Below are 8,132 nucleotides of genomic sequence, written 5' to 3'. Positions count from 1 at the left end.
TCAGTTAATTTGCATATCTCCCTGATTAGCCAATGGGAAGGGTAGCGATCGTACGCCAATTACCATGTTTCTCTTTTATTAGTGTAGATATAAATATATATTCATGTATTTTCTTTGATGCTTCAGTGATGAAATTGAGATGTACTATCAGAATATCTGACTCAAAGATCCTGGGACTAATCTTCTGAAGTCAAGATGAGGGCAGTGTTTTACATGCATTAAGAAATTTCTTCAAATAGCTATTTCCTCCCATTTCTTGACATCTTTAAGACTTGTAAAGGGTCCATTTTGATGTCTGTTTAATCAAAACCATTAAAGTGAATGGATTATTAACAAAATAAAAAAGTGCTAAATAGTGGCAGTCTGTAAGGAGACCCAGGAATTGGCCTTTACGCTGCTGCCATTGAGTGAATAATTAGGACCAATTCTGGGCTTCTGATATCTTAAGTGTCAAATGGAATATGATTTTAATTTTAGTTCAGTTGCTTATTCCTCTGTGAAGTATTTGCTGCTCCTATTGGGTTAAAATCTTCTTCTTAATGCTCTCCACCACCTCTTTTTTGCTTTGCTTTTAAAAATGTACTATTTTGGTCTTTACATTCTCAGGTAAAGTTATGATTTACATGCTTTCCTTTTTGGAGAAAGTAACTCATGGTGTTCTTATTTATCAAAATAAACTCGGTCACACTAAAGTTAAAAATTAACCCATAAATCTCAGTTTCTTAACCAACAAAAAACCTTATTTTCACCTAAACTGCTTGTCTGGTAGAAGTAGAGGTGCCCATTCAGAGGTTAAGGCTGAAAGAATCTATGCTACCTTCTAGGTTCATTACCTTGGAAATGAAGGTTCCTTTGCCAGTTTATAAATATGTTCACCTGCTAGTGACACATGGCATTTCTGCCCACATTCCATTGGCCAGAAATAGACACATGACTTCCCTGTGCAGCTGAGAATGTAAATGAAAAGCTGGAATATTTGATGAGTATCATCATCACTGTCAAAACTACCTCATTTATTCAACACTATTCTATTTCTCTATTAAAAGTCACATCCCCAAATTCTAGATGAAATATTTTAATAGACTCCAGAAAAAAATACCATGTTATCTTGAAAGGAACATTAACAATAATTATAGCAAATTTCTTGTCAGGATCCATGCTAGCAAAATGGCAATGTGCTAGAGGAAAAACAAAAAACAACTCTCAAACAAAAATTGAATGCTGAACAACAATATTCTTCATTATCTAAAAACTAATGAAGAATAAAAAGATTTCCACCAATAAATAATGAATCAGTTAATTCTAGAATTATTCTACAAGAAATGTTAAAAGAATATCTTCAGGGAGGAGTATGCAACAGGTCAGAAAACTAGATTCACACAAAGGAATGAAGGACATTGAAAATAAAGAATAAAAATCACCTTAAATTTATTTATCTGTATTTTTAATTACAAGGTTAATAAATATTGTTAGGGTTGCCAAAGGAGGAACACATGAGGCCAAAAAGGGTAAAGAATTATGAACTTACTAGAGGCCTGGTGCACGAAATTGCACTGGAGGAGCAGGGTGGTCCCTCAGCCCGGCTTGTGCCCTCTTGCAGTCCGGGACCCTTCTCTCCTTACTGCCTGCCTGCTCGCTGATCCTTACCACTCAGCTCGCTGCTCCTTAGTGCTGCCACAGAGACAGGAGAGGCTCCTGCCACCGCCACTGCACTCATCAGCCATGAGCCCAGCTTCTGGCTGAGCAGCGCGCCCCCTGTGGGAGCACACTGACTACCAGGGGTCAGTTCCTGCATTGAGCATCTGCCCCCTGGTGGTCAGTGAGCATCATAATGACCGGTCATTCTGCCTGTTGTTCTGCCATTCAGGTGATTTGCATATTAAGGTTTTATTATATAGAAGGATTAAGTCATCTGGAAAAAATGGTGCCAGCACCCAGGGACCAGGAGTCAGATGTTTTAAATGACTCTAGGTGGGCTTTTCTTGGCAGAGAATTCTCTGGGCACGTCCTGAGGGGAAAGATAATGGTTTTAGCAAGTGGAATGTGGTCTAAGCAAAAGGGAATGTCAGTTGTGAAGTGGCCAAAAGCTCAGTTCCCAGGAGCAGGGATGGTGATTCAATTATCTGATCAGACCTAACAAATATAAAGTAGTAACAATGTATTTGCTTATGAGATGTAAAAAAGTAAAATATATTACAATAATGCCTCAAAAAATGGAAGGGAGAAATTGGAAATATACTGTAATAAAGTCCTTACACTAGGACTTTATAGGCATAAAACAATATTGTTTGAAGATAGACTTGGGTTATGTAACAATGAATAGAGTGAATCCCAGGGTGACTACTAAAACATTTCATAAGGACTATAAATAAGTCAATAGGATATATACAATGCATTGTCAAAGACATGTTCAGAGGAGAGAAAGATGGCAGCAGACAGGATGGCAGTGAGAAAGAGAGTGTGAGTGAGTGAGAGAGCAAAAGGGGAGTGTGTGGACATGTAGGGTGTGTGTGAGTGAGGGACAGCTATACTCCACAGGACTGTCGGGGGCTGGTGGACCAGGCTCCCCTAGCCAGGCAGCCTCTACTGCTGCTGAAATCTCTCCTGGAACAGCTGGCTCTGCCACAGAGACCGCGTCATCTTGAAGGGGAGAGTGGCTGTGGCTGGGAGCCCAGCCTCACCTCCACCCGGGGAGACCTGGGACACCACCTGGGACCTACAGCCACGTCGGCCAGGGACCAGCTGCCATAGCTGTGAACCCACGAACACCGAGACTCCAGCCTCCCTGGCCACAGGCTCCTAAAAAGTTTGTCCAGAGGGAGACAAAATGGTGGCTGAATAGATGGACGGGTCTGGTGCCTTCTCAAGGAGCAGATGGAAGCAGCAGTTGAATTGAATAACATCCACCCAGACATGGCGAAGTAAACACAGCTGGAGAGACGATCCATGGACAGAAAGGTCAGAGCTAGCCGAGAAACCGGTGGGATCGGGGATCTGGGCTGGAGGGAGAAACGCGGGCAGCCTGGACTGCGCTGAACCAACACCACGTCCCTTAGGGACAGGGCAGTGCTTAACTGTGGAAGGGGGTCCACAGGGCTGCTGGCAGCCAGGGACTCTAGACCATGGGAGGCTACACCCAGAAAGGCAGCCTGAAATCTGCACTGGCCGCGCAGGGCTGGAGGGAGAGAGATGGGCAGCGATGTGGTTGCTCTGTCTTTATATTTTCCTTGCTTTTACTCACTAAACCCAGTGCATGGGGTCTTTCAATTACAAACACTCACCAAGGCTGCGGTGCAGGGGAAGGTGGTTTTGTGGAAGCTGGGGAGCAAAATAGGGAGAGATGATCAGGAAGCCAGCTCTGGGACAGTCTGTCCCTCCAACCCTGAACAGACAGTTTGCTCCTAAAGATCAGGCCCCTTCTAGCAGCACAGCCGCACCCAGCCTTGAGCTCAGCAGGGAAATGAGGATTCTAAATACCCCCAGGGAGCCCTTGGGGACTGGGTTGAGGGGCCATTTGGTCCCAGAAACTAATACAGAAACAGCACCACCTAAAGGCCATGTCAGAAATAGACGCCTGTGTAAATATGACTGAAAGCAGGCAGTCAAACAAAGCAGGTAGAGTGGTCCCTCCTGGGACCGAGGCTGTGGCTTCTGACACAAAGGGGCTGTGGATCACTGGGAGCTTCAACATGGTGCTGAAGATCTAGCAGAAAGCTGAGACATGGCAGACAGAACAGTGGAGAGGGGTCTTAGACCAGCTCCTATGGACATTAAATTTGCTCTGTCTTTATATTTTCCTTGCTTTTACTCACTAAACCCAGTGCATGGGGTCTTTCAATTACAAACACTCACCAAGGCTGCGGTGCAGGGGAAGGTGGTTTTGTGGAAGCTGGGGAGCAAAATAGGGAGAGATGATCAGGAAGCCAGCTCTGGGACAGTCTGTCCCTCCAACCCTGAACAGACAGTTTGCTCCTAAAGATCAGGCCCCTTCTAGCAGCACAGCCGCACCCAGCCTTGAGCTCAGCAGGGAAATGAGGATTCTAAATACCCCCAGGGAGCCCTTGGGGACTGGGTTGAGGGGCCATTTGGTCCCAGAAACTAATACAGAAACAGCACCACCTAAAGGCCATGTCAGAAATAGACGCCTGTGTAAATATGACTGAAAGCAGGCAGTCAAACAAAGCAGGTAGAGTGGTCCCTCCTGGGACCGAGGCTGTGGCTTCTGACACAAAGGGGCTGTGGATCACTGGGAGCTTCAACATGGTGCTGAAGATCTAGCAGAAAGCTGAGACATGGCAGACAGAACAGTGGAGAGTGGTCTTAGACCAGCCCCTATGGGACATTAAATACTCAGCTGAAGCAAATGAACTTCACTACTTCAGTTTAAAAAAAATTTTTTTTACTTAAGAAACTATTTTTTCTTTTATTTATTTTATTTTATTATTTTTAAGTACTATTATTATTCTAACCTTTTGTTGTTGTTGTTGTTTAGATTAGTGTTCTACATTCTATTTTTATTTTGTTTTATTTTTTTAATCATTATTTTACACTATCTCATTTTTTCCCTTTAGGCCAACCATTTCTTCCTAAATTCACCCTTTTTCATCCTGTCTCTCTTCTCCTGTTCCTGCTTTAGTTTTCCTCTCTCCTTTCTTTTTACTCCTTGCTAAAAATTGATCTTCTTTAACTGCTTTATTGACTCATTACTATTACAGCAGTCTCTATTTGTTTACTTGTATATCTAATTCCCACCCTCACCCCAAGTTCATGCACCCTTTTCTTTTCTCTTTCTTTGCTTGCCAATTTTTTTTTACTGTTGTTGTTGCTTTTTAGATAGTTTATTAGTTTGTTTTATTGTTTTTGTTATTTTTATGCTTTTGTTCTTCCTCTCCTAGCTTGTTAGCTTCTTCTACTGATAGCTTAAAGGATGTCTGACTGCTGGTTTAAGTCCAATCCCACAGAGATCAGGCCTAAACCGGCAGTTGAAAATCCCTCTCACAATCTGGGACTGCTGGCTCCTAACCACTCGCCTGCCTGCCTGCCTGATTGCCCCTAACCGCTTCTGCCTTCCAGCCTGATCTCCTCCTAACTGCTCCCCTGCCAGCCCTACCACCCCCAACTGCCCTCCCCTGCAGGCCTGGCCCCCACAACTGCCCTCCCCTGCTGGCCATCTTATGATGACAGGGGGGTAGCCATCTTGTGACAATGTGGGGACAGCCATCTTGTGGTGGCCATCTTGTGACTATGTGGTGGTGGCCATCTTGTGATGATGTGGTGGTGGCCATCTTGTGACAATGTGTGGACGGCCATCTTGTGGGGGCCATCTTGTGATGACATGGGGGTGGCCACCTTGTGACAACGTGGGGATGGCCATCTTATGATGATGCGAGGGTGTGAGGATCAACTTGCATATTACCTCTTTATTATATATAGTATATATAGAATATATATTTTAATTACTATTTTTATTATTTTTTATTATTATTATTACTTTATTATTTTTAATTGAATTTTGTTTTTTACTTTTCTTCTTATACACTCATTCTCTTTCTACCTCCTATATACTGAATCATGGCCATTCCCCTATTCATTCAATTCCTTTACCTTACTTTCTGGAAATAAGCTTTGCCTCTTCAGATTCAGCTCCCCTCCTTTTTTTTTCTGGGGGTTCCGTTTTGTATTTTTTGGTTTAGTTGTTGGTTTTGTGGAGTAATCCCCCCACATATGTATATTTTTTCTCTTTCTTTCTCTCCCCTTCGTTTTTCTTCATTTTCTTTTCTCTCTTACCTTTTTTTACTTTTCTCAATATCACTTTTGTGCTCTTTTCTCTCCCCTAGTTCTCTTTTCTCTGGTGGTCACCTTTATTTGGGGGTATCAGTGTCATGAATACATTTATGTTTTGTCCCCTCTATGTTGTGTCTTGTCGAGTTGTATTTTGCGCCTTTTGTTCAACGTGGTAGAAAGTGAGCCACATAACCAGACAATCTGAGAGGAGTGAAAATGGGGAGACAAAGAAACAGCCCCCCCCCACACACACACAAAAAAAGGAATCACTGGAAAAGGAGGTAAACGAAATAGAGGCAAACCATTTGTCAAAGAAAGAATTCAGAGCAATGGTCAAAAGGACCCTGAAAAGGATGGAAGACAAATTCAACAACATGTGTAAGAATCAAGAGGAAATAAAGAAGAACCAAGAAGAAATGAAGAATGCCATAGCTGCAAGAAATAATTCAACAGAAAGCATAAACAGTAGACTAGAAGAAGCTGAGGACCACATCAGTGAGCTAGAAGACAAGGTAGGAAAAAATGCCCAAGCAGAGCAGCAATTGGAAAAATAAACTTAAAAAAAACAGGAGAAGAGCCTAAGTGAGCTTTGGGACAACACAAAATGAAACAACACCCGCATAACAGGTGTACCAGAAGGAGAGGAAACTGAGCAAGGAATAGAAATCCTGATTGAAGAAATAATGACAGAAAACTTCCCTGAGTTTGGGAAGAAAATTCCAAGTCTTTTCTCTGGTGGTCACCTTTATTTGGGGGTATCAGTGTCATGAATACATTTATGTTTTGTTCCCTCTATGTTGTGTCTTGTCGAGTTGTATTTTGCGCCTTTTGTTCAACGTGGTAGAGAGTGAGCCACATAACCAGACAATCTGAGAGGAGTGAAAATGGGGAGACAAAGAAACAGCCCCCACACGAAAAAAAAAAAAAAAGAATCACTGGAAAAGGAGGTAAACGAAATGGAGGCAAACCATTTGTCAAAGAAAGAATTCAGAGCAATGGTCAAAAGGACCCTGAAAAGGATGGAAGACAAATTCAACAACATGTGTAAGAATCAAGAGGAAATAAAGAAGAACCAAGAAGAAATGAAGAATGCCATAGCTGCAAGAAATAATTCAACAGAAAGCATAAACAGTAGACTAGAAGAAGCTGAGGACCACATCAGTGAGCTAGAAGACAAGGTAGGAAAAAATGCCCAAGCAGAGCAGCAATTGGAAAAATAAACTTAAAAAAAACAGGAGAAGAGCCTAAGTGAGCTTTGGGACAACACAAAATGAAACAACACCCGCATAACAGGTGTACCAGAAGGAGAGGAAACTGAGCAAGGAATAGAAATCCTGATTGAAGAAATAATGACAGAAAACTTCCCTGAGTTTGGGAAGAAAATTCCAAGAAGCTCACAGAGTCCCAACCAAGATGAACCCCAAAAGACCAACACCAAGACACATCATAATTAAATTGGCAAACAGCAACGATAAAGTAAGAATCTTAAAGGCTGCCAGAGAGAGACAGAAAGTTACCTACAAGGGATCTCCCAATAGACTATCAACTAATTTCTCAACAGAAACACATCAGGCCAGAAGGGAATGGAATGAAATATACAAAGTGATGCAAAGCAAGGGACTGAATCCAAGAATACTATACCCAATAAGGCTATCATTCAAAATTGAAGTGATTAGGAGCTTCACAGACAAAAAAGGTCTAAGGGAGTTTATTATCACCAAACCAGTAATGCAAGAAATGCTAAAGGGACTGCTGTAAAAAGAAGAAATAGGAAGGGAAGAAGGAACACATATAAAGAATAAAAATGGTGACAAACAAGTACCCATCAATAATAACCTTAAATGTAAATGGACTAAATGCTCCAATCAAAAGACATAGGTAGCTGAATTGGATAAGAAAACATGACCCATACATCTGCTGTCTACAAGAGACCCACCTCAGAACACAGGACTCACATAGACTGATAGTGAATAGATGAAAAAAATTTTTTTTCAGGCAAATGGAAATGAAAAAAAAAAAAAGCTGGGTAGCAATACTTATATCTGACAAATTAGACCTCAAAATGAAGGCCACAAGAGACAAGGAAGACCACTTCATAATACTAAAGGGAGCAATTCAACTAGAATATTTAACTCTGGTAAACATATATTTACCCAATACAGGAGCACCCAAATACATAAAAAAGCAAAACCCAAAAACAAACACCAAAAAACAAACAAACAAACTTCTGAAGATATCCAGGGAGAGATTGATAGCAATACAGTCATAGTAGGGGACTTTAACCCTTTGCGTTCGTATTAAATTTGGACATGGGTGTCGTACTGGTCGGAATTAATTTCCATTGAAAG

The 8,132-nt window shown here is 41.7% G+C and overlaps 1 long non-coding RNA gene across 1 annotated transcript in view; it reads left to right on the top strand.

Annotated features, from left to right (window-relative positions):
• Nucleotides 1-8,132, top strand: part of LOC106727367 — a 16,874-nt gene that overhangs the window by 1,678 nt on the left and 7,064 nt on the right. Inside the window, exon 2 of the long non-coding RNA XR_001363541.1 lies at nucleotides 2,054-2,064. This is a non-coding gene — a long non-coding RNA (uncharacterized LOC106727367). The remainder of the gene's footprint in view (nucleotides 1-2,053; nucleotides 2,065-8,132) is intronic.

Source organism: Myotis brandtii, unplaced genomic scaffold, assembly GCF_000412655.1.
Source record: "Myotis brandtii unplaced genomic scaffold, ASM41265v1 scaffold415, whole genome shotgun sequence".
Lineage (NCBI taxonomy): Eukaryota > Metazoa > Chordata > Mammalia > Chiroptera > Vespertilionidae > Myotis > Myotis brandtii.
The sequence above is the reverse complement of the archived record's forward strand: the minus strand, read 5'-3'. Positions and strand labels throughout refer to the sequence as shown.